The sequence below is a fragment of the Cynocephalus volans genome, chromosome 6, assembly GCF_027409185.1.
Source record: "Cynocephalus volans isolate mCynVol1 chromosome 6, mCynVol1.pri, whole genome shotgun sequence".
Lineage (NCBI taxonomy): Eukaryota > Metazoa > Chordata > Mammalia > Dermoptera > Cynocephalidae > Cynocephalus > Cynocephalus volans.
Window position 1 is genome coordinate 1,270,334 of NC_084465.1, and position 24,667 is coordinate 1,295,000.

Below are 24,667 nucleotides of genomic sequence, written 5' to 3' on the forward strand. Positions count from 1 at the left end.
ATATCTCCGTCAGTGCATTTGACACTCACGTGAATCTTTCGTCTCTCTGTGACCTAGTGATCCGTGCATTTGGTAGAGAGCAGCTTCCATTCCCCAACACGTCACCACGTTCGACAGGGAGCGTGTCCACACCTCTGGTTACGTGAACTTGGCTTTGAAGGGGCCCACCTCTGACTGGAGTCTTTAACTGAGCAGACTGCCCGTCCTCACGTGTGCTGAGAAAGAGAGTGGCTCCAGCGGTGCGGGAGGTCGAGCTTCTGCTCTCCCCGTCGCCTTCCCTGCTTCTTTCTGCCGTGCATCTGGAAACCTGTTCCCTGGTTTCTCTTCCGGTGCTGTGGCGTCCCTGGGCAGAGGCACCTCACATGTGACTTGTGGGCAGAAGTTTGTCCAGCTTCAAAATATTTTGGTGCCTTTAATTACATCTTCTTTCAATACAGACGTCTTTCTTTTGTTGTTGGTCCTTGCCAAAGGCTTAACACAGGTAATATCTCTACGCAAAGAGTTCAAAACCATGTGATCAATAAGAGCTTTGAAAGATACAAGAATTAATAAAGGAGCTAGACATGGCTTGAGGGAAGTCTGTCTTTGCAACATGAACTTAATCACTGGCAGGGAAGGGAGCATTACTGGGAAAAGTCACGTGACAGGTAAGTTAGCGGAGGCTTGGAGCTGACCTTGGAAGAACTAAGTCCACATGAGCTTAGTTCCTCCTTTTTTAGACCTAACACACCAGGTTTTTCTTTAGGCATAGATTTTTCAAGAGACTAAATATTGACTGTCTGTACCTCTTAATTGTTCTGTTACGTTAATGTTATTGAGAATGACTTAGAAAAAAAGTCAACAGTTATTATACAGATGAGGTAATTTTTATTCCCCCTTTCACTTCCCTCGGTGATTACTAGTTCTGTTCAAGCACCCTGGCTTTCTTGCCGTTCCCCAAACATTCCAGGCGGACTCGCCGCCTGTGGCCTTGGCACCCGCTTCTCGGGGCGATGCCTGGAGCACTTTCCCAGGTGTCTGGGAGCTGCTTTGAGTAGCTCTGAGTCTCTGACCTACACCATTTTCCTTCTCTCCGAAAAACTTTTAAAATTTTTTGCAAGGCAGGTCAACTCTTGGCAAATTCCCTCAATTTTTGTTGGCTAAAAGCATCTTTATTTCTCATGTAATTTTGAAGGATAATTTCACTGGATACAGAATCCTGGGTTGGTGGTTCTTTTCTTTTAACCTTTTACATATTTCACTTCATTCGTTTCTTGCTTGTGTGGCTTCTGGGGAGGCCCAACGCGGTCCTTGCTTCTCAACGGCGAGGTTCTTCCCCGCCTGCCTGGGTTTTGTGCACGAATTTCTCTTTGTCTTTGGTTTTCTGATGTTTGAATATGATATGCCTAGTCGGTGTAGGCTTTGGGTTTCTTTGTTGCTGTTGTTTGTTTGCTTGTTTTTAAATCCTGCTTTGTGTTCTTTGAGCTTCCTGGATCTGTGGTTTGGTGTCTGGCATTAATTTTGAAAACATTCAGCTGTTGTCACTCCAAATGTTTCTTCTGTTTCTGTTTCTCTCCTCCTCCTGGTTTTCTTGGGTTTTCTTGCGTATGTTTTACCTTTTGTAACTGTCCCACTATTCCTGAAGAGTGTGTTCCATCTTTTTCACTCTTTTTTCTCTTTGCTGTTCGGTTTTGGGACCTTCTATTGACACATCTTTCCTCTTACTGATTCTTTCCTCAGCCGTGTCTGGTCTACCCACGAGCCTGTCACAGCCGTTCTTCATTTCTGCTATGGTGCTATTGATTTCTGACGTTTCCTTTCTTTATTTAAGTTTCTGTCTCTCTGCTTGAATTGCCCATGTGTTCTTGAGTGTCGTCCACTTTCCCCATTATAGCCCCTAGCATGTTAACTGCAGCTATTTTAGATTCCTTTCTGATAGTTCCACCTTCACTGCCATATCTGAGTCTAGTTCTTTTAATTTTTTTTTCCTTTTAGCATGCCTCTTTTAGTTGAAAGCTAGCAATGATGTATCAGATAAAAGGAAGTGGGGTAAATAGGCCTTTAGTATTAGGTTTTTATCTTTATCGGTCTATGATTCAGGCCATGTACTGTTTGCTGTAGTTGTAGTTGTGACGGGCTAAAATTTCTTCAGGTGTCCTGGTTTTGTCTTCCCTGTTTTCTTTGGCTTTCCCTAGAGACTTCTCCTTAAATAAGGCCTGAGGTGTGCAGTTCTTTTAGCTGTAATCCCCTGTTGTCAGGCAGGAGCCCTGTTGATGTGGTAGCAAGTGATGGGTGTGGGGGAAGGGTTCTGCAGTCCTGTGATTAGGTCCCACTCTTTTAGTGAGCCCGGGCACTGGGCTGTGATCTGTCATGTGCTGCCCAGCTCCTTTTTCTTCCTTAAGTGAGACAGGAAGGTCAGAGGGGGCTGGAACTGGGTATTTCCCTTCCCCCAGGTCAGTTAGGCTCTGGTAAGACAACTTCCCCTGAGGGCAGGCCTCTTTAAGAAGAACAGAATGCTCTGGACTTCTTTTGTGATGGGTGTCATACTGCAACAATTCTTTTGAGATGTGCTTTTTCACTCAAAATTATTCTTTGAGGATTTACCCACATTAATACCTTTAGATCTAGTTCATTCTTGTTGACTATAGTGTGGTTTTGCAGTATAATCTGTGCATCGTTCTTCTGAAGGATATTCAGGCAGTTTTTACAATTTTCCTATTTCCCCACAATATAACTTAATTAGGCATTATCAGACTTTTTAGTTTATGCCAAAGGGATGGCCTATGTATGTATTTATATGATAATACAAATAAAACTATGTATTATCATAGTTTTTATTTGCCTTTATCTGATTACTACTGAGGTTGAGCAGCTTTTTATAGATTTATTAGCTGTTCGAGTTTCCTCTGTTGTGAATTGCCTGTTTGAAGACTTAAATTTTCATAGTGGGGTTTTTTTGTCACTTTGTTAATGAAATGTAGGGGTTCTTTTTATATGTGTTATATTATTAATCTATAAGTACATAATAGATTTTATGTATTATATATAACATAAATATACCTTATATTAATATAAATATATGGTATGTTTTATATTTTAATATTATATGTAATATAAATACTACATATTTTATATATTACACAAATGTATATGTTACATAAAATATAAATATATTTATTTATATATAAATATTGTGTTTATGCACAAATGTTATATGTATTATATATAGTATAGTATTCTATTATATAATATATAATATTAAATTTGAATACTTATCCTTAGTACATTGTATATGCTACAAAAATAAAAATATAGCTTATCTTTATTTTTTTACATGGTGTCTTTCATCATATAGAATTTTGAAAAATGTAATCTCATCAACTTTATCAATATTTTTCTTTATGGTTTGGGGTTTAGGGGTTTTAGTCTTGATATCTTTCTCTACAATAATGTCATAAAATTATTTGCCCACATTTTCTTCTAAAATTTTAGAGTCTTTAACCCCTCTGGCATTTTTGTTGTGATTGTTATGAGATAAGGATTGAATTTTATCTCTTTCTGCTTAGATAGGGAGTTGTCCGGGCACCTTCATTTAATAGCTGAAGTAGCCTTTCTCTCTCCAATGTGTGATTCACATTTGTTGTAGATCCAGTTCCCGTATGTGTACTCTAACTCATCAACTTTATTCCACTGGCTCAGTTTGTCAGTCTTTCCAATACTATGCCGTTTTTCCTGTTATCAATTAAACTTTCTTGTTTTATTTTATCCTTTGTGTGAATGTCTGTTGAAGTACAGTACGAAGTGCACAAATCTTAAGTGTGCAGCTCGTTGAATTTTCACAAAGTGACTGTGCTGTGTCATCACCCTCCAGCTCGAGAGTGCACTTGGCACCCAGCACCTTCCCGTCCCCTGCCCCGTCATTAGCCCGACCGGGAGGTTGGTGGAGTCAGATGCATGCTGTCTTCGTGACTGGCCTGTCTCACTCAGCATCATCTGTAGGAGGCTCATCGACCACAGCAGAGAACACACTTTAACGTTCTGATAGTAGCAACCTTTCGACAGCGCGTGAGGCAAACTGCAGCCCTGCCCCGTTCTTTTTCGAAATTATCCACGTTCTTTATTCTTTTTTTATTTATTAGCCTATTCATCATTACAAATTGTAATTATTCTTTATTGCCCCTTACCTGACCTGTCACTCCCCAACCCCTCTGCCTCCCTGCCCCCATCTCTAGTATTCTCAGGTTTATTCTGTCCTTTTGAAAGTTCAGTGTATTATTGTGGTGCTCTGTCACTCTCTCTCTTTTCAACATGATGATTTCCACTCCTCTGGGTACGTTCCCAGCAGTGAGATTGCTGGATCATATGGCAGTTCTATCTGTAGTTGTTTGAGGAACCTCCATACCGTTTCCGCAATGGCTGCACTAATTTACAGTCCCACCAACAGTGCAGGAGCATTCCCCTTTCTCTACATCCTCACCAGCGTTTGTTATCCTTGGTCTTTTTAATAATGTCCAGTCTAACTGGGGTGAGATGATATCTCAGGGTGCTTTTGATTTGCATTTCTCTGATGATTAGTGATGCTGAGCATTTTTTCACATACCTGTTGGCCATTTGTGTGTCTTCCTTTGAAAAATGTCTATTCATCTCCTTTGCCCATTTTTTAATTGGATTATTTGGTTTTTTACTATGTAGTTTTTTGAGTTCCTTATGTATAATGGATATTAATCCTTTGTTGGATGTAGAGTTTTCAAATATTTTATCCCATTCTGTAGGTTGTCTTTCTGCTCTGTTGATTGGTTACTTTGCTGTGCAGAAGCTTTTTACTTTGATAGAATCCCATTTGTTTATTTTTTACTTTTGTTGCTTGCAGTTTTGGGTCTTATTCATAAAGTCTTTGCCCAGTTCTACTTCCTGAAGGGAAACACTTCAGGAATTTTATGGTTTTGGGTCTTATATTTAAGTCTTTAATCCTTTTTGAGTTGATTTTGGTGTATGGTGAGAGGTACAGGTCCAGTGTCATTCTTCTGCATATTCATGTCCAGTTTTCCCAGCACCATTTATTGAAGAGGCAGTTTTTTCCCCAATGTATGTTCTTGTTGCCTTTGTCAAAGATTAGTTAGCTGTAAGTGTGTGTGTTGATCTTCGGGTTTTCTATGCTGTTCTGTTGGTCCAAGTGTCTGTTTTTATGCTGGTACCATGCTGTTTTGGTTACAATAGCTTTGTAATCTAATTTGAAGTCTGGTAGTGTTATGCCTTCAGCCTTATTTATTTTTTTGCTCAGGATAGCTTTGGCTATTTGGGATCTTTTGTTATTCCATATGAATGTTAGGATTTTTTTTTTTCTGTGAAAAATGTCTTTGGTATTTTGATGAGGGTTGCATTGAATCTGTAGATTGCTTTGGGTAGTATGGATATTTTCACAATGTTAATTCTTCCAATCCAAGAGTATGGTATGTCTTTCCACCTTTTTGCATCCTCTTTAATTTCTTTCAGTATTGTTTTGTAGTTCTCATTGCAGAGATGTTTCACCTCTTTGGTTAAATTAATTCCTAGGGGTTTTTTTTTCTGCTAGTTTGTTACTGGAGTATAAAAATGCTACTGACTTTTGGGTGTTGATTTGTATGCTGCAACATCACTGAAATTGTTAATCAGTTCTGAGAGTTTTTTGGTAGAGTCATTAGATTCTTCTATGTATAAGATCATGTCATCTGCAAACAGGAACAGTTTGACTTTGTCCTTTCCAGTCTGGATGCCCTTTATTTCTTTCTCTTGCCTGATTGCTCTGGGCAGTACTTCCAATACCATGTTAAATAGTAGTGGTGAGAGCGGGCATCCTTGTCCTGTTCCTGTTCTTAAGGGAAAATCTTTCAGCTTTTCCCCATTCAGGATGATATTGGAGATTGGATTGTTGTGTATGGCTTTTATTGTGTTGAGACAATTTCCTTCAATACCTAATTTGCTGAGAATCTTTATCATGAAGTGATGTCGAATTTGTTGAATACTTTTTCCGCATCTAGTGAGATGATCATATGGTTTTTGTCCTTGGTTTTGTTGATGTGGTGTATCACATTTATTGACTTTCATATGTTGAACCATCCTTGCATCCCTGGGATGAATCCCACTTGATCATGATGTATAATTTTTTTTATGTTGCTGTATTGTGATTACTAGTGTTTTATTGAGGATTTTTGCATCTATGTTCATTAAGGATATTGGCCTGTAATTATCTTTTTTTGTTGTATCTTTGTCTGGTTTGGGTATGAGTGATGCTGGCCTCATAGAATGAGTTTGGGAGAGTGGCTTCTCTTTCAATTTTTTGGAATAGTTTAGAGACTTGGTATTAATTCCTTTTCAAAGGTTTGACAGAATTCAGCTGTGAAGCTTTCTGGTCCTGGGCTTTTCTTTGTTGGAAGACTGCTGATTACTGCTTCAATTTCATTGCTTGTTATCGGTCTGTTCAGGTTTTCTGTTTCTTCTTGCTTCAGTCTGGGTAGTTTGTATGTGTCCAGAAATTTATCCATTTCCTCCAGCTTTTCATATTGTTAGCATATAGTTGTTTATAATAGTCTCTAATGATTTTTCCTATTTCTTTGTTATCAGTTTGTAAAGTCTCCCTTTTCATTTCTGATTTTTGTTATTTGGGTCTTCTCTATTCTTCTGTTGTTTTTTTATTATTTATTTATTTTGTTAACCTAGCTAATGGTTTGTCGATTTTATTTATCTTTTCAAGAAAACAACTTTTTGTTTCATCAATCTTTAGTATCATTTTTTGGGTCTCTATTTCATTTAGTTCTGCTCTGATTTTAATTATTTCTTTCCATTTACTACTTTTAGGGTTGGATTGTTCTTGTTTTCCTAGTTCTTTGAGGTGTGGCGTTAGCTCACTTATTTTAAGACTTCCTACTCTTTTGATGTAAGTGTTTATTGCAATAAAATTCCCTCTTGGTACTGCTTGTCCAGTATTCCACAGGTTTTGATATGATGTATGTTTATTTTCATTAGTTTCAATGAATTTTTGATTTCCTGTTTAATTTCTTCTTGGATCCATAGGTCATTCAGGAGCCTGTTGTTTAGTTTCCATGCATTTGTATAGTTTCCAGAGTTTTGCTTGTTATTGACTTCCAGTTTTAATCCATTGTGGTCTGAAAAGATACTTGGAGTGATTTCAATTTTCTTAATGTAAATGGATTAAACTTCCCCTTCAAAAGACTTAGACTGACTGACTGGATTAAAAGGTAGACCCAAGTATATGCTGTCTTCAAGAGACTCACCTCACCTGTAAAGACACACACAGACTAAGAGTGAAGGGCTGGAAAAAAGATGTACCACACAAATGGAAACTGAAAGTGAGCAGAAGTAGCATTCTTATATCAGGTAAAATAGCCTTTAAACCAAAAACCATAAAAAGAGACAGAGAAGTCCACTATATAATGGTAAAGAGATCTATCCAGTTAGAAGACGTAACAATAAATATGTATGCACCCAACACTGGAGCACCCAGATACATAAAGCAAACACTATTAGGCCAAAAAAAGAAATAGACTGTTATACGATAGTAGTGGGTGACCTGAACACCCCTCTCTCAGCATGGACAGATCTTCCAGGCAACAAACCAACAGAGAAACACAGGATTTAAACCACACTTTAGACCAGTTGGAATGGGCAGATGTCTACAGAACATTTCATCCAACAACTATAGATACATTCTTCTCATCAGCACATGGAACATTCTCAAGGATAGACCACATTTGGTCGCAAATTATGTCTCAAAAAATATTTTTAAAAAATCAAAATCATATGTTCCTTATTCTTTTAAAAATAGTTTTCTAAATTTATCATTATACAATATGATCAATTTTCGTGGCCCTTTACCAGTTCCTCCTTTTTTTCCCTCCCGCTCCCAATTTCCCACCCACAGCAACGTCAATTCTGTTCTCTACTCTTAAAAAGTTCAACAAATTCTTGTGATTGTTGTATCTATTTTGTTTGTTTATTATTTATTTTTATTAGCTCCCTCATGTAAGTGAGAACATGTGGTATTTCTCTTTCTGTGCTCAGCTGTGGCGAGGATACAGAGAAAAGGGAACCCTTCAACAGTGTTAGTGGGACTGTGACATGTTCCTTATTCTGACAGCATTTTTCAAATGAGCTTGTCAAGTTCATGAAAATAATATTGTTTGGATTTTTTTTGGAATTTTATTTACTGTGTAGCCTTGTTTGGACCAAATTGGCATGTTACAGTATTTAGCCCTCCCATCTGTTACATGGCTTGTGTCTGCATTTATTTAGGTGTTCCTTCCTCATTGAGTAAAGCTGTGTTATTTTTACTATAAAGTTCTTAAAATAGTTGGTTAATTTTTTTGAAGTAGCTTAGTGTGATTGGGATTATGTTTAACTAATTTCTAATTATTTCTCATTATTTTATAATTTTTTGTTGTGGTATATAGGCACATTGTTTTGTATTTTGACCTTGTGTGTGGGATCTTTGAAGAAATCTTACGTATAATTGCTGGATTGTCATTTTTTTTAGATTTTTTGTGTAGACAAACATAGTGTTTGTCGCTATGAATATTTGTTTTCTTCCTTTCTATGATTTCATATCTTATTTTTTTTTTTTTACTGTATTTCACTATACTGAGAATTCTGGATACAGAATTCTCAGTATAGTGAAAATAAAAGGAGTTATTATAGGTATTTTTTCTTTCCCGACTTCAAGGAAACATTTTCAATATTTCATCCTGTGAAAGGATGATCTTTGTGGAAGATTTTACAGATAATCTTCATTGGATTAAGAAAGTTTTCTTCGTAGTTTCTTAAAATTTAAAAAAGTTAGAATAGACGAAATGCTTATTCTTGAATTTCTGTGATGTTATTGTCTTTTTCCCCCCTTTTCTTTAATCTCTTAGTATTGACAGACTTTCTGATGTGGAACCATTTTCACGTTCCTGGGATAGACCCTTTTTGTCATGAAGTTTTGTTTTAATGATTTTCTGCAGTTGGATTCTGTTTGCTAATATTTTTTGAGAAGTGAAATTCACTTATATTTATTTTTTATATTTTCTTTGTCCAGTTTTAATACCAAGATAATACTAAACTCATAAACTAATTCGTGGCTCTAGACCATGGGAGAAGTCTGTGTAACAGAGGGAATGGCTATTGCTTGAAGCTGTAATAACAGTGTTTAAATAATCTGGGCTTAGTGCTTTTCATGAAAGTTGATTTTGAATACTGATCTAATACTTAATGGTTATAAGTGTATCAGATTATTTTCCTTTTAGTTCAATTTTGGCATTTTGTACTTTTTCCCTGAAAGTGATTCATTTCATTTATGTATTCCAATCACGTTTCTGTCATTTGTAGCATTCTCTTGTGACTTTGCATCCGTCGTTATATCTCTTACCCTTTCCTAATGTTGTTTATTTTTCTTTTCTTTCTTGATAATTTTTATGTTTTCCTATTTTAACAGCGTTTTCAAAGAATCATCTTTTGTGTCTTTGTCTATGCTCTCTACTGTTTTTCTCTTCATTAGTTTCTGCTATTTTCTTGCAGTCACTTCAGAGTATTGTCTTATCTCAAGTTCATAAGGTGTTAATTCTCTAGTTTGCTTTTTCTTTTAAAGTTGGTTGACACTTTCTCCTAATTGTTTCATGATTGTTTCTTATAAGTTTATCTTGATGTTTCTCTTTTCCTTTTAGGAATTGTTTGGAAGCCCCAAGAATCCTCATTGTTGGACATGTTCCTCCAAAGCGGTTTTGATTCGAGTGATTCACATCAGTGTTATGTTAGATATATGAGTATTTTGTGTGTGTGTTAGAATGTGTGATACAGACTTAGGTTTCTATTTCTAATGAGAGATATTTTCGTTTTCACCCAAAGCCTGAAGAACAGAGGGCTTTTTGTCCCCTCTGCACCACAGGCAGGCTGTCCTGGCGCCCTTTAGTGCAGGATGAGCTGCACATGCCTGCACCTGCCAGGTGGGCTACTGAAGCCCCGCCCCACACTCCAGGGCACTGGACACCCCCACTCCCCACCCTCCCAGTTCATCTCCTGCCTGCTCGTTGCTCCAGCTGTGGGTTTCCTGTTTTGGCATTTGGGCATTTCTCTCTTTCGTGTTTAGTATACTTGTTGTTTTTATAGTGTTTGCTTGAACCTGAAGTCCCTCTTGACTTCTGAGTTTTTACTTTTATACTTGTTGATTATGAAATCAGAGTGTTTAAAAGCACACATTTCTCTTATGGATGCTTATAAATACAATGGCTGTTACATTCGATTTCTTAGACGGCGATTTCAAACTTTTGGTCCTGGGCTCAGTCCTACTTGGCAGGCCACGTGGTCTGATTTGGGAGCTCCAAAAGAAATGGTGACTGTAGTGTAGGATTACTATTTTGATCCTAATTGTCACTTTCAACATTTCGCTCAGTGCAGACAGCAGGGAAGAATTCGGTGCAGAGCTTTGACTGACAGGAAGCTTCCCTGTGTACATGTGTGGAGCTGCTCCGGAAACATGAAAGTCCGTTCTGCCAGATGCTGGCTGGTCTCTTGCAGCTGACGCTTCCTCGAATGCTGTTGCCAGCCCTCCCAGCGCACAGCCCGCGAGGCCGAGGCCTCCGCTGGGCCTCCACACCCTTTCCAGGCCTGTTGCCATCTGGGAGGGGTCCAGGTGCTGGGGTGGGTGCAGCGTCCGCCCACCCACCCCGACTCTCCTTCCTGCATGTGGTGTGGCTCGCCCCGGCCTCTGTCATGTCCTGCAGGAGGCCGACCTGTCTGCACCATTCTCACATGACCGAAGTAGATGCGCTGATTTGGTTACTTGACATGCTCTTCCATAGTGTCTCCTCAGCTCTGGAACCTTTTTCTTTCTTCACTGTTTTCCCCGAGTAAAAAAATTACATTTGAGGTGACCCTGGCTCCTGGAGACCCACGGCTCTTGACCTGGGTTGCTCCAGCCCTTTGGCTGCATTTCTGATGCTGTGGGGAGATGCAGGGTCATGGGCCACCACCTGCTTGAGGGGACAGGACGGGACCTGATTGTCTTGTTTGCTGTCCAAATAAACAGTGATAGTTAAAGAGGGATTGTTTTCATACATATTTTAAACCACAGACACTTTAGGGGTTTGTTTGAAAGACATACGGGTGCCATTGGTTAATCACCCTTAGAGTTGGATTTCATAGGCATGTAAATTAGTTTGTTCATTTGCTGGGTTTTGTGTCCTCTTGGGAAATGGGAACAGTCACCGTTATGTGGCCTCCTCATCTAATGTGTGAGTTCAGGTAGGAGGCATTTCTCCCCTGACGGTGGTGTCCAGAGGTGGCAGCACCAAGGGCTGAACAGAGCCCCCGGCCCCACCTGTCAGCCAGCACAGCACGAATGTGGGGTCACGCAGGAGCTCCTCCTGCTCCCCCAGGGCAGGGTCTCTGCTTTGGAAGCCCAGAAGGAGCGGGGTGGGAGAGCACATAGGAGGCTGGACTGTGTGTGCAGTGGTCCCAGAGGTCCAGCTGAGGGACCATCGCCAGCCCCCACCGCCCCGGCCTTCGCCTGCCCCTGCAAGGGCATCTCCATGCTCCGGGGAAGGCAGTAACTGCAGGAAACGGGAAGTTAAGTGGACGTGCGCCGCACTGGCTCTGGCTGAGCCGGGCCGGAGCTGGTTTCTGCAGCGAAGCCCAGGGCTCTGCACAGCAGCCCGCGCGCCCGCACTGAGCAGCCACAAGTGCACCGTCCTGTTTCTCGTCAGCGGTGGAGAACACGCCAAAGGTCCCTTGAAAGTTAGAGCTTAGCGGCTCTGTCGCATCCTCCCGAATCGTCAGAAACAAAGAAGACTGGGAGACTTCAAAGGTCTCTGTGGCATTGGGAGCTTCTGGCTTCAAAGCAGCCCCTCTCTTTTGTAGTTTTGCTCTGACTATAATTAATGCATTTTAAATATTGCTACTGCAAACAGCCTCGTCCTCTGATTTCTGCCCACCCTTTTTACTGGACGATTTAAACTGTGTTCCTGACTTGATCTGTCACTCTGTCTAGTGGCTCTTAACCTTTTTTCCTTTTTCTTATCTCTTCTTTCTTTCTTTTTTTAATAAATGAGTAGTAACCTCCGCTGGAGATTAACCCTCCTTTGGAACGGCGCGTGTGAGAGCCCCGGGCTGGGCCAGGCGCTTCCTAAAGTCAGAAGAGGCGTTAACTTCTCAGTTCCTGAGTATGCATTATTGTTGTATTTTTCCTTTTTAAAAATAAACATAAAGCAGCTTCAAAGGCTTTTTTTCATACTCTTCTTTCTTTACACTGAATTATCGCAAAGCACCAGCATTTGGCACAAGCATATTGGTCGTAAGCGACTACTTCATTCCAGGTGGCGGCATTTCGGTGGTTTTGTAGTTTGTTTCTCTACCCTGTGGTGAGACCTGTCTTTCCTTTAAAATGAAATTGACCCCAAATGTCAAATTTTGGAAACTAGTGAGCACAGGAATGGAAGAAAAACTGAGAACGGTGTAATGTCAGATTTATCATCTCATCGTGGATGTTTCTGTGGCTGCAGGATCGAGGTCGTCTGTCGGATTGTACGGTCTTCGAGAACAGACGTTTGGTTCTGTTTCAAGTTTTAGAAACCTTGGGCAGGCTGGGCAGACGTTCATGGCGGTGGTGGTGTGGCCCGCTTTGGTGGGTTGAAGGCAGTGTCTTTGGGTCTCAGCAGATGTTGCGGACAGTACTTGATGATGTGATTTATCGTAGTTCTTCTATTCACAGTTTGGTGACAATAACGTAGAAAAGACTTCAGAAGGGGAGTGCAGGAAGCCCGGGGGAGCCCCGCGGGTGCGGCTCATTCCGGTTAACAGTGGCGCTGGCCAGAGCATCCGACGCGACACCGACGGGCTTACACCGGCGGGCGCCGTCCTCCCGCGTTCGGGAGCCCCGGAGTCTGGAATGCAGGCGTGGCAGGGCCGTGCCCCTCTGAGGGCTCCAGCAGAGCTTCCTTCCCTGCGTCTGCCAGCGCCTGGTGGTCCCCGGCGGCCTCGGCGCTCCTGGCGTGTGGGTGCACCGCTCAGTCTCCGTTCCCGCGCTGCCTCCCCTCTGCCCATGTCGGTGTCTCTGTCCGATTTCCCTTTTTATAAGGACACTGGTCACAGTGGATTAAGACCTGCCCTGATGACCTCATTTCAGCTTGATTATCTCTGTGCGGACCCTGTTTCCGAATCACGTCCATTCACAGGAACTGGGGGTGGGGAACACAGTCCTCCCCACAGCAGGTGGGCCCCGCTCTGCGGTGGGTGCTTGGGCAGGTTGCTCATTTCGCGGTGTCTTAGGGGGCATTTGAGGATCTGTCCTATGCACGTGCCATGCCTCTTTTGGAGAATTCACTCTGCACTGTTCTACCTCTAAAAACTGACCAGTCTCCAGATACAAGGCGGAACTTGAGGAAGGAAACAAGATGGAGGGGTCAGCTCTGTCCTCCGAGCTGGTCACGGCGGGCACTTCCTGCTGGCTCCGTCCACGGCGGCCCGGCTGGTGTTGGTTCTGCGCAAGAACAATGTTTCTTCTCATGCACAGCAGCATGTTGATTACTGTTGTCTGCCTGTACGTGTCCTCTCTGCTTGTGTCTGAGACTGGTAGGTAGTTACTGTTCACATACACAGTGTCCATCCTGTTTTTGCTCAGGTGTTTTCTTCTGTGTGGGAAGGAGAGACCTGGAGTAGCTGTGTCCAGGGGACCCAGGTCGCCGAGCCCCAGCCCCTGTGCACAGGGCTTGCCTTCTGCACCAGCCTCCGCTCGACAAGAGCACTGAAGCGGAGAGGAGGTCCCGTGCATTTCCTTTGCTTTCTAGTGACAGGGTCATATCCACATCCCTTCGTCTCACGTTAGGGGCCTTCAGGTTTTAGGAGACCTGGTGCTGGGAAATGTGGCTGCTCAGTCTGGGTGCAGTGGTAGGAGGGCTTCAGGAGGGAACCACAGGACCGGCCCTACACGTGGGGCGGGCATGGAGGGGACAGAGGCAGGTGCAGACGTGCCCGGCAGGGAGTGGCAGGGGCTGTGGGAGCAGGACCGCGGGTCTGTGCGTAGCCTGCGCCCACCCGCCAGGGTGTTCTTGACTGTTCTCAGTGGGAGGTTCAGGCTGCTGGTTGGAGCTAATCGGCCGATGTTCTGCTTTGGATGTTGGGACGCTGGTTCCACCAGGTCGATGGATTCTCCACCCGGTGACTTGCGCGGTGACCCTGGTCTCCTGGAGCAGTGAGGAAGGGGCGCCTTCTCCCCACGTGCCCGTGCTCCCCTCCTCTCCACGGATGCCGGGCTCCTAGTCACGCTGCCGGGTGTGCCAGTGCCGGCGTCTGGGGTGGCTCCGCACGGTGGTGCCCGCAGCGTGACACGCGGCTCTGGGTGGAGGACAGCCCACGAGCCGGTGTTCTGAAAATTCAGGGCCCTCCTTCTAAGGCGACTGCTGTCGAAACGGTCTCCTTCTCGTGGCTCAGTCTTGTCTTTCAGCCAGGACCAGTTAATCTAATTCACCTGCGACTTTCTCCTTCCTAAGTTCCACTTCGTCCTCTGTGACCCGTTCCCTGTTCCGGCTGTGCTGGCGTCCTGCTGCTTGTCCCTCAGCTGCTGTCTGTCTGTCTCGTTACTGTCTCTCTGTCATCCGACATGACCTCCCTAGATGTGGGGAGAAGGGAACAGCGTCCCAGTGCTGCTTTATTTTTAAGCTTCTTTTCTTGACTTTTCTTCTCAATTCCTGTTCTTGTTACCTTCTTACACCCCCTCTCTTTTTCTCCCTCCACCTTCGCCTCTCAAGCAGATTTCTCAGCTGTTTCTGTTCCTGTAGGTTTTGCGGGCCGACTGTAATTCAAAACACTGTAACAGCATAGCCTGATCTGCAGGGATTTCAGGAAAAAATGTTCTTGTTGGCGTTTTTAGCCACAGAAATGTCCACAGAGTTTTGGTCTGACCTGGAGAGGAGCCAGCGGGGTGAACAGACCAGCTGGTTCCAGCGAGGACAGTCTGGGAGGGAAAGCTCAGGCCCTCCATCCAGCGTCGTCACCCACGAACGCAGGACGGGCATTTTCTTGGTTTCTTTTGCATGTGTAAAATGTAAGAGAAGTTTAAACTTCAGGAGCTTTAGGAGAAAGCTGAGGCTTTACACGCTGTTTGCAAATCTCCAGTCTCTGGATGAAGATCACGAGGCTGTGGGAGGCTCCGCGCCTAGTGAAGCCACACCGAGCCCCTCCGGCTTTGTGGACACCCCGACTCTCCGCCGGGTCATGTCGGTGGAGGACCCCTCATTTCCTCTTAGGAAATGCAATAGTGGTCTCTTACCGTGGGCTGTAGACTCGGGAGATGTACTTCCCAGTAACGATGTGGGTCCACTGTTGGAGAAACCACTTCCCGGTCTTGGCTCCAACACAGTTATTTTTGAAAAGTGAGGCTGGGTGACTTGTGCATCTAAGTTCTCCTTAAAGTTTTTGGGCCTATTTCTTCACCTCCGAAACTTGTGGTTTGACCAAGAACCACAACTGTCATGTTGTGTCCTAGCAGCCCCAGGTGTCACACAGGGGTGGGGTCAGGGTCGGGGGCAGCTACACAATGTTCCACAGATAACCCACATCTACCTCGCCCCCCGCAAGGTTCAACATATGCCCTGTTATTAAATTTTCACTAATTTAAATAGGAGAGTCCCCACCATTATTTCTAGATGGAGGCCACAGATGAGGTGGCTTCTGAGGTCCCTTCTACATCTGCACTGCTCACATTTCCTCCGTGTGGCTTGGTTCCACGGATCTGGAGCAGGTCAGGTGGGCTCTGGTGACTCAGGATCAGCCTGGGGCATCGTCCTGGCTGTGGCCGAGTGTCCTTCACCTGGGCCTGGTTCCTCCTGGGGTTGGATGGAGGGCCCTGCCTCGCTCCAGGGCCACAGGCCTGGGCCTGCCTGGTCAGAGGCATGGGGAAGGGGGCGGCTGTGGCCACTGTGTAGCCCCTCCTGAGGTCGTGGACTCTTAGGTGGTCCAGGTGCCCTGGGCTAGTGCTAGAGACACAGAAGTGGCCGTGGCTTATGGCACACACGGGAGGACGTGCAGGGTGTTAACAGCCCCGCAGTGGGGCACATGGCGGAGAAGGCAGCTGCCTATCTGGGAAGGGGGCAGAGGCTTCGCAGCTGATATGGTGCTGGCTGAGGTGAGCAGGGCAGCAGACAGGCTGGTCTGTCCTGGCGGGGTGAGAATTCCAGGCAAGGCCCTGCTGTGCTCCTGGGCACAGAGCCACCTGAAGCACTGTTGGGTGTGGCTTGGCAGAGAGCGGAGTGTGGGGAGGGCCCGGCTTCACACCCGAGGTCAGGAAAGTGTGAGCCCAGCCCTGAGAGCCGCGCAGCTGGCACTCCCAGGAGGAACAGCCGAAAGCCTGAGCCAACCCTGGCTCTGGAGGTTCAGACAGACGGACGTGCCTAGGAAGCCAGCAGGGTCGAGGGGCAGGCTGTGCTGGCTGCTAGGAGTTGTGCTCACTGAGGCGGTGACCGGGGCCGAGGCTGCGCCCCTGTGCTCATGCAGCCCTGGCAGCAGAGGGCCGGGCGCTGGCCTCTCTGATGGAAGCATCCCTGCTGGGACCTATCACTGGACACATGAGGAGCGTCGCTTCTCCTCCCCAGCACTCCACGTGTCTACGTTGGAAGCGCGCCATTGTGCTAAAACCATCCGTGATGGGCCGCAACAAGGCAGATTAAAAACGAAGCCGCAGTCAGTGTTCCAGCAGCTTCCTGTTCAGGTGCCTGCACTGTGCTCAGGCAGCGTCCTGTGACGTCTGCTAGCGGGAAACGCATTCCTGGTTTCCTCTCCAATGGCTAAACTTTGCTTTCATTTAGGATTGTGAAAGATCTATGAGCATAAGGGGTTATGTTTGTGAATATATAAGGAAGAGTATAACGAAGGGGTTTCCATCCGTGATGAGGCAGGCGCGTCTTTTGCCTCTAAACTGGGATCGTGTGTTACTCGGTTCTGCAAAACCCGCCGCATCATGTCCTGCCGATGTCTGAGGAGAGCCCCAGGCCCCACTGACCTGCTGCCCTTCCAGACACTGCTGCCCCCATCACCCATCACCCCCAAGAGCCACCGTGGCCGGATCCGGTCGTCTCCTCTTGACTCTTGCGCCCGTCAGTTCATTGTCCCTCGAATTTTGCCTGTGAATCCATGTTTTGGGAAACACATCAGTAGCAGGGAGACTGATTCTGTAATTTTCCCTAAATAGGCACTGGCTCTGTTGAAACCACGAAAGCTCAATGTTACGTGAGCCTGCAGAGGCCACCGAGCCCCTTCCCCGCCTGGCCCCGCGCTAAGTCGATATCGCGCTGCCGTGGCGGCCCCTGCACTGTGCTGGGCGTTCAGAAGCAGCTGTGGCCGCGCTGCCACCAGCAGTGTGTTAGGGAAAGCTGCCTCCCCGTCAAGGTGCAGCTGCCTTTGAAGCCTCCTGTTAATTGTCAACAGCAAAGGCTACCTCCATTACAAAAGGGATTGAAAGCAAAAATAGGACCCAGACGATGGAAAATAAACTGAGGAGCAAATCCTGCTCTGCACGTGCATTGTCTGCCTGGCTCGGTAACGCACAGGCCTGGCGCTGGCAGCCCTTTGCTTTCCGATCTCCTGTCAGTCACTGCACAAAGCCTTCGCGCCACTTGGCGAGTCCCTTCAACGAGTGCTTTAGTGTTTCCACAGCTTGTGTTTCTGCTTCTAAGTCTCACTCGCCCACGTTCGGCTGGTCAGCTGAGGAGAGCGGTGCACACACACACACGGCTCCTCATGCCCAGCATTTGTCTGCAGGCGCGCGTGTGTGTTTCAGCTCAAGTGAGGTGATTCGATACTCACGTATGTTCTGTGCAGAGTTAGGCCTTGTCATGCAGAAGTTGTGTTCCTGCAGGGGTATTAGACCTGCACAAGACACTGCACGATTCAATGTCTGAAAATCTGACGTCATTTTGGAGGGGAGGGTGGCAGTGGGGTGGGGCTCCAGGAGCGAGTTGGGGACAGCAGAGAACAGACACCCGCCCAAGTGCATCACACCATGGGGACCTTTGCTGTGCTACTTAAATGTTAATATGTATTTTAGATGTTAAATACCAGAGTAGGTGGGGATGTGGCTGACCTGTCTGATTGTAACTACTGAGCTGAGCTCTCCCTCCCTGTGACTGGAGAGAGGACTGGACCTCCTCCTGAAGCTGTGACTTTCCCACCTGGGCTGCTAAAGTTCACGGTGCTTGTCCTCCACAGGACGATGCTGTGCGCGCTCGGTCCCTGCCCCTGCATTTGGGCAGTGGCCTAGGAACGTTTGCTTCCCAGGGGGGGAACCCATCACTCCCCAGCCTGGGAGCCCCATGCCCATCTGTGCAGAGAAGACCTAATTCTGTCAGTCATAAACCCCCAGCCAAACAGGTGCCTTGCAGCCCCCAGACCCCACTAAGTACTTTTTATTGCTGTTTTATTTTCTCTTGGGTAAAATTTGTTGTTTATTGAGAACCTACTGTGTATATGACACTTTCCTAGGTGCAATAGCATAAAAAAAAAAAAAAAAAAAACAGCAGGGAGGAACTTCAACAGATATTCAGAGATGAGCTGAAATTGCCCACGCTGCGTCCCCAACACCTACAGCTCCTGGCGTGGGCAGCAGTGGCCTCGTCCCTCCATCTCCCTGAGGCAGGCTCCTCTTCGATTATCTGTTTGTCACGAGACATCTTGATTTCTGCCCCACGGACCAGCTCCGGGGGTCAGGACCACGACCCAGGCCTTTTGTCATCTGAGGGCCTGGAAAGACCACTAGGACAGGAAGGAGCTGCTCGTGATGCCTGGAAATAAACGGAGGGATGCAGACCCTGAGGGTTCGCTGAGTCACAGCTGCACAGGGTCCTGAGCACCCAGGGAGTGCCCAGTGTGATGGCATTACTCCCATGATTGCACCTTTGCAATATCCACTGGGAATCTTTTGGTACTTTTTTCTCTAAACAATTTAAACGAATACATTTCCCCAGAAATCTTTAAACTGTGGAGAGCCGTGGAGTGATCGATTCAGCCTAGTGGACTGTTCAGTACAGCCCGCTGCTCTTTGATTGATTTGCTTCTTGGAATGAACTGACTAGTGGTTGGCCCAACTGGCCAGTGATTAAGTCAGAGCAGTCCACCCAGCCTGCGCGGCTGCGAATGCACCAAAGCCGGGTAGCAGCAAGTGTCTGAACCCCACTGTGCTCAGGCTTTGCTGAGTGCATGTGGGCATTTTGACAGAGACCAAAATGGTCCTCGTACTTCCAGAGGACTTGAGAATGCTGCTAGGTACAAGCATGTAGCACCTCTGTTTAGAGATGTTGGTCAGCATCAGCTGAATGTAAAACCCCATGCACCATGCTCTGTGAGTGTGTGCATGTGCATGTGTGTGTGCTTGTGTGAGTGCATGCATGTGCATGTGTATGCTTGCGTACACGTGTAAGAACACTTGTGTGCATGCATGTATGTGTATGCTTATGTACATGTGTGAGTACACGTGTGTGCTTATGTACATGTGTGTGCACTCGCATGTGTGTACATGCTCATGTATGAGTGCGTTTGTACTTATGTATGTAAGCATACTCATGCATGCATGCACGTGTGTGTGTGCTCATGTGTGAGTGCATGCATGTGTGCTCATGTACATGTGTGAGTCTGTGCGTGTGTGGGCACATGTGTGCATTCATGTGTGCGTGTGCATGTGTGTGTACTCGTGTGTGCGTGTGAGTGCATGTGTGCATGCATGTGCACGTGTGTGAGGGCTAGTGAGACTGAATGGCCTGAGAAGGAAAGTGGGTGATGAGGGGATGAAAATTTGGGGCAAGAAGATGTATTTACTAATTTCAAGACAGGTGGCTCTTAACAATGCACATATTGACCGGATGCAAGCTCTGAGTGTCCCCACTGTGTCCTGCAGCTTCAGTAAATGCTCTAATCTGCCAGTGCACAGTTCAGGAGGTGGGGGTAGACACAGCTGAGAAGAAAACTGCTCTCTGCTCCCTTCCCACTGCAGCGCATGGGTCGATACCACAGACCTGAGCATCTGAAAACTTCTGCTCGAGTTATTTCAAAGTACAGAAATGGAATTTTTTTAAAAGGAGTCTTAGTTGCCACAAAGAAAAGTATACACAACCAAAGGAGAAGCCAAGGAGATGTCCTCAGAAGGTGAGGAGAGGGAGTGGGGCCACTGTCACGGAGTCTGAGAGCAAGGCACCCCCCTGTGAAGGGCCCCGGGCGGGCACATCCCAAACACTCCTGTCACACGGCCTCCTGTAGCTGAGATGTCAGAGAAATAAACCAGGGGCCAGCGTCTGGTTTCTAATAGACTGAAATGGGATTAGGTGGCTGCATTTATATGGTTTTCTTTGCTAAGTTGTTAGTTTTCCACAGAACTTGTTTAAAATTTGTTGGTCAATAATGAGTCACAGGAAAACTATTGTTGTGGCATGTGGACCTCAGTTATAGCGCAGCACGCTCGTGCTGTACTCTCCGTTTATCCGATGGAGGTATACCTTGAGGACAAAGCCCTCCATGATGGTCTGTTGAAGACTAGCTGGGAGAACGCGTGCGCCGTAAGCGGGAGATGCACAGGGCTAGTGAGGCCCGTGCCCTGAGCAATCCTCTCTGTGTCCCACAGGACCTCCTGGACGGTGGCCCTGCCTTTGGGGGCTGAGGGTCCTGAGGTCCAGGGCTATATGTTTTCTTCTTCTTCCTGGTCTTGAAGGTATCTCAAACCGTGCCCTGCACCCAGGGGTGCTCAGAAAGCATTCTGGACTCACGGACAAAGGCTGCACTGGGGTTAGGTCCTTCTGATGTGGGCAACAGGCCACTTTGCTGTGCCATTAAAAGCCAGAGCCACCCCAGACAACATTCCTGGGCATTTAATCCTTAGTGATAAATGTATTCTGGGCTTGACTGGTCTTCATTCAATACATTACCTTAGGAAACGGCACAATTAAGGAGGGAGAATGCTTAGTTAGGTTCTTATTAAAGCACTAACTAAAGTCTAATTATAGGAGGCCTTCAAGAAAGGAAGTGCACTTTGAGGATGGAAAAAATTCAAACTGCAGGGAACAGTGTCACACCTCCACAGTGTTAATGCTGGTAAAAGAGACACGCTCCTAAGAGGCCTCTTTCATTTCATACTTTTAATTCATTCCGAAGCTGTCGCCTCTCACTGTGTGCACAGAAGTTGCTGACCAGCAGAAGATGCACTTAAGTGGGAAAACCTTTCCCACCAGAGCAAACCCAAGCCCAAAGCTCTGGGGCCCCTCCCTGTGTGGTCCCACGGCAGGAGGACAGCTGGGTGCGCAGCCTCATCCTGCAGCGCCTGCAGTGCCTGGGCTATCGCGACATCTTCCTGCCCGCAGGACCTTGCGAGAGCACCTTGTTTTTTAGACAGAAGATGGTGAATTCTGGCCCAGGCACCAGACACCCGTTTTGGTAGTTTTATTGGAACTGGGGTTGCCGGATGTATTAGTCACCTCAGGCTGCTATAAAATACCACAGATGGGTGCCGTGAACAGCAGAGATTTATGTGCTCACAGCTCTGGAGGCTGAAAGTCCAGGATCAAATTGTCCCCAGGGCTGGTTCCCCCAAAACCCCTCTCCTTGGCTTGTGGATGGTGCCTCCTCCCCGGGTCCTCACATCGTTGTCCCCTGTGTCCCTGCGGGGGGTGGGGGGCGGCACAAACTCCATATCAGTCACCAGTGCATTTCCTGCAAGGACTCCCTAATGATGTCCTCTGTGTCCTCTGTGTATAGCCACGTGCCCCCCACATGCGTTTACGATTTATTTATGTGTTTTTGCAGCATCACTAAGTTTCTTGTTGTGTCATCCTGAACTGGAAAAGTGCTGTGTCCATCGGTCGTTACCTTCGTTTCTTTTTCCCCTCCCCTCTTACTTGCTGCTTTCATTCAAGGCTTTGAACTTGTTTTTCGTTATAATTCCGGTGGCTTGAATGACATCCAGCTCCTTCCTGATACCTGCTGTGTTCTAAGAGTAAACACAGGCTTTAAAGCCTTGGAGACCAGAGGACGCCAACGAGTTGGGGGAAGTTGAGAGAAGAGCCACAGCTGTGACCGAGGCGGGAGGACTTGTCCGGGTGTCCGGTGTAACGGAGCCGCGCACGTGCGTCTTGGCAGAGCAGCGACCAAGGCGGGTTTCAGTGCCTCCAGGAGTTTCAAGTGTAGAAATCCCGAGGAGGGAGCAGCATTCCCAGGGTGGCAGGGGGATTTAGTGGCCGTGAGGAGCATCTGATCAGGCTGTCGGGGAAGAGCCTTCTCTGTGAAGTTGGGTCCGGCGAGGAGCAGGGGCTGGACAGGGCAGCAGCCTCCCCTCCAGACGCAGGTGACGGGGGCCAGGGAGGAGCAGGTGGCTGTGACGTGGAGCAGGAGCCCCAGGTTGCCAGAGCTTCTCTGTGTTCAGCAGCAGGAGACTCGTCTGTGGCCACCACCAGCCTCCACACGGAGCCGCTGCCTGTGCCTTCGCTGCATCCTCCCTCACGTGTCTGTCTCTGCCGTTCCTCGGGGCACTGGCTGGGGGCTTTGGGAACCTCACCCACCACGTCAGAAGCCCCCCAGTCATGCTGATGTTACCTCCAAGCTGGCTCACGCGTCTGTTCCAGACCCTGACACTTGCCCCGTTCTCCTCCTGGGCTGCAGCCAGGCCTCTCCTCTCGCCCCCACTGTGGGCAGCCTCCAGCCAGCCAGCCGCCCCCTCAGCGCAGTGCTGGCCGGTGCCCGCCTGGCACAGCCCAGGCCCACGCTCCCGTGCCTGCCCTCCTCCCGCCCCGGCATCCAGCCACTTCCTGCCTCGTGCCGGTCCCCGCAGCCGTGACCCGCAGGCAGCTCCCGTGCACCACGTGCCGATTCTTGCCTGCAGGCGTCAGCACCCAAGGGTAGCTTTGTCCGGATCCTCCGCCCCGCGTCCTCGTGTCTGGGAGCTCAGCCCCCTGCGGAGTCTTCCTGAGGGTCTCCATGGGCTTCTCGTCCTCTGCACGTGTTTCCGGCACCGACCGATGCAGAGTTGGCAGAATGAGGATGAAGGGATCGCACGGACCGTTAACAGCAGTGACAGCAGCAACTGTGTTAGAGGTGGCAGGGCAGAGCTGGGACTGCGCTGTGTCCACACGCGGTGCCGGGACCCAGCAGGGATGCCCCTCGGTTCAAACCACGCTGCAGGAGGAGGCGGGGTCCGGCTGCAGGCCCTTCCGGGAGGACGAGGCAGTTCAGGAGCCCCCGGGGTGGCGCAGAGTCAGAATCCCGACAACGGCCGACAACGGCCCGACAACGGCCGGCCTGGCTTGCAGCAGGAGCCTGGACAGCAGCCGGCGTGAGGACCAGGGTCTGGCCTGCAGGAAGGAGGTCTGCCAAGGCCAGGGGACCACAAGGGACTGCTATCCTGAGGCTGGGCGGCAGGAGGGCCCCTGGGAGCCAGCCGCAGGCCACTTGCCTGTTTCCGCCAGGTGCTAATGCCCGGCTTGGTTTGCCCAACAGGGTCTTACAGATACTGGGCTCTCAAACGTCTGTTTATTTTTTCTATTCAATACAATGTAAGCTCCGTCTCTCATTCCTCGAACTTTTGCGGTTGCACAGACACCCTGGACTAGTGTCCAGGTATGTTCTTTGCAACCTGCCACCTGTCTGGCATGACCACGCCTGCCCCCGGTTCACCTGAGAACAGAAAGCTGTGGAGAGAGAAAGCTCTGTTGTCCCCCTGCCACCTCCTGTCATGCGCTCAGTCCTTACGCTATGTCGTTAGAACTCCACTAATTTCGCAAATACTTTTACATTAGAAATAATACTTGAAACAAAAATATTATTTCTGACAAAACATGTCCTCTTACAAAAACAGTCCTCGGATCAGGGCGGCTCCCTTACGGGGCTGGTCGGGGGCGTCTTGTCTGTGTCAGGGCGCTGCCCTCGGGGCTGGGGCTGGGGCTGGGGCTGGAGGCGGGTTGCCCGAGGCCCTCTGGTGCCCCCGCCGAGCGCTCTTGGATGGATCCAGACCAGCTCGCTCTTCCGTGTTCACGTGTGTGTGGCCCGCGTTATCAGCGTTTCCGGTCTCTAGTGTTAATGAGTTAATTTCACTCCGTGATTTCCATATTAAGGAGGGACAGGCCAGATGTTCGGCTAGGGATGGGCTCTACCGTCTGCGGGGTGAAGCTGAGGCAGTCTCTCTGGGGTGGAGGATCCAGCTCAAGCCAAGATTTTTCCACACAGAGACAGGTGGTTTTTGGAAACAGTTTTTAAAGTCCAAGGCACATTAACAGTATAGACTAAAAACTGAGTCACACAGGTTTACGAAAAGTAAATGCTGACGTTTCTCCGTTGCCGTCTCAGTGCATCCCCAGAAGCTAGCACTTCTGCATGGACCAGCCCGACCCTCCTCCTCCGCAGACAGGTGTCTGTGCACACACAGCGGTGAGTGCCGTTCCTCGATGCGTGTGGCCATTTTGACAGTGTGTTAGAGACGTCCTACCACACTGGCACCTTTTCTTTTTGATGACTGTGTAAATACTCCGTTGTGGTCATTTATTCTGCCATCAGTACTGACTGCTGGGTGCATAGATGGTTCCAGTGATTTGCCAGTTCAAACAGTGAGCATCGCGCAGCCCCAGCTCTGTGATGTTCCCTTGCAGAGGAATTAGTCTGGTCCTTTTAAATTCCTTTTACCTCCTGTTTTGAAAGTTTGCAG

The 24,667-nt window shown here is 47.4% G+C and overlaps 1 protein-coding gene across 3 annotated transcripts in view; it reads left to right on the forward strand.

Annotated features, from left to right (window-relative positions):
* PTPRN2 (protein tyrosine phosphatase receptor type N2) overlaps positions 1-24,667 on the forward strand; it is a 906,619-nt gene that overhangs the window by 447,654 nt on the left and 434,298 nt on the right. The gene's annotated exons all lie outside the window — the stretch shown is intronic.